The sequence below is a fragment of the Frankliniella occidentalis genome, unplaced genomic scaffold (genome assembly GCF_000697945.3).
Source record: "Frankliniella occidentalis isolate FOCC.00 unplaced genomic scaffold, Focc_3.1 Scaffold28, whole genome shotgun sequence".
In the NCBI taxonomy this organism is placed as follows: domain Eukaryota; kingdom Metazoa; phylum Arthropoda; class Insecta; order Thysanoptera; family Thripidae; genus Frankliniella; species Frankliniella occidentalis.
The window spans coordinates 2,062,051-2,064,304 of NW_026267158.1; positions in this window are offsets into that span (position 1 = coordinate 2,062,051).

Sequence of the window (2,254 nt, forward strand, 5' to 3'; positions counted from 1 at the left end):
AGTCAAAGTGACGGGCCGTTAACGGGCCGGAGGCCCGTATCTTTGTGTGCATTTTTGCACTACCCGACTCGGGTGTCAGCGCCGCAGGCCTAGGTAGATGTATGCCAGGCGCGTCGCAGCGTAACAGTGTTTCGTGAGATATCGCGGAGCCTGTTACGCGAGACGTGGTCTGGCGTACATCTACCTAGTTTTTAAATATTTCTCTCGATGAGCTCATTTTCATACCTAGCGGGCGCGCCGCCCAGGATTGCTTCAAATGTGCAGCAGCAAACAGTTAAACAAACGCGGGCTGTAAGTGACAGCTGCTTTTCGCTTTTCTTTTTGGAATCTGAACGGGCAGAACGTTGTCATATATCTGAGCCAGACATGAGCACCGGGCCGACGCTGCGCCGACAAAGCGCCGCCAGCCGCCACCCGTATGGAAAGCTGTAGCTGAAAGCGGCCATGTGGTGGTATTTTGCGAAAGCTGCGAGCAAGTTCCGCGTGAGACAGGGGCGGGGCGCGCTCGAGAGCGGCCGAGGGGCCAGGAACTCCGGGAATTATGTGCACACCTGACGGGGATTAATCGGATAAACAAGCAGGCCCGCCCTTCCGCCAAACGGAGTTGCCACACTGTTAAAAAAATTGCTGTAAATTTACAGCGAAAATGTGATTAATTTTGTTAGCAGCATATACTGTATTTTTACAGGACTTACTGTAAAAAAGCAGCGTTAATGAAAATGTCGGAAACAAAGTTTCCGACCAAAAGAAGTTACTTTGTTTTACTCCTGTAAAAACCAAAATGTAATAATACGAGTGTCCTGTTTTGGAACGAAATGTGCTGCTAACAAAATTAACTTCTCTTTTCTTGTAAATGTACAGCAAAGTAATACGTAGTGGTTTTTGTTGTGGGCCACTTTGGGCCGAATATCACAAGTTTCGAAATTGTTCAAATGAAAACAACATTTCTGTTACATTACAGGAGTGTCAATCAGGCAGTAAGTCATTAGGTGACAGTTATTTTTAACAGTGCAGCTCCGCTTCGCTGCGCCGGCAACTCCGTTCGGCAGGGGCCGGGCCGGCTTGGACTGCCGGCGGCGACGCTCGGGCCTGCGGCCCGACCGTTTCATTTACGCAGTTTTCTAAAGAACATAATCAAGTAATGTAGCGGGCCGAAGGCCCGCTAAAACCCGTCATCTTTGAGTTTGCCCCAAAGACTCGAGAGAGGGATGTAACGGTGAAGCACCGCGACTAAAACCCACCCTTTTGCTTAGAAAACGTTATTTGGGGGTGGGGGGAGAGTTTCCTTTCTACTTTGCGGTTTTTAGCCCGCCCTACTGCTTCGAGAAAGCTACCCAGCGGGCTTATGCAAACGACCTCGTGTCTGTCTGTCTGTTCAACAAGAAGGAGATATGGTAAAAACTTCAACTTTTTAGGGGATCTCAAGGGTTACTCCCACTAAACAAAACGCCTACGGCAAATCCTGTCAGCCGACCCTAAGGGGCTGAAAGGGGGATCGAAGAAAACAGGAAAAGCCAAAAAAGTTGGAAAAAATATTTTTCTTACGATCTCCTAAGGGGCCGTTCATATACTACGTAGTTCATTTTGGGGGGAGGGGGGGTTCAGCGTTGCACTACGGTCGGTCACGGAGGGGGGGAGGGGGGGTAGGCGCTGGTCACGTAGTATTCGTCAGATTCCCGTTTTGTGCCACCAAAGCACCGCGTCGTTTCGTTTCCTCTAATTCGTTCGAGTGCTCCCCTGCTTTCGACTAAAATTTTGTCCGTTTGGCGGCATCTTTCACCGGTTGGGGGAGCTAAGGTGGGTTTTTCGACGAAAATCCGGTGACGATGACTACGCTGTACATACAGACGTGCCAGAGGGCGCCAAATCGGAAAATGACAGAGAAAGTACCACCCCTGAAACAACACATATTAAATCTACAATTGTCTTCGGATTCACCGTATCTTTAAAATTCTGAAGCTATTCTAGTTTCACTGTTGTTCCTGTTCCTTAACAACAACAAAATGGTAAAACAATTTGCAGAAAGAAAATAAATAATTGAAATTCTTTTCTGCCCTATTTGTTGATGTAATACATATCTCGTATTTCAACTCAAAGAGTCATAAACCGTCGTTTCCTAGCTTGTGCGCTATTTTTCAGGTGGAAATGGGCAAAGTATGGTTTTTGGCTGAGCGATTAGCGAAGCCCATTACTCCACTGACCGGAAAAGTTTCATTCTGTTTGTCTGTTTGTCCGTCTGTCCGCACGATAACTC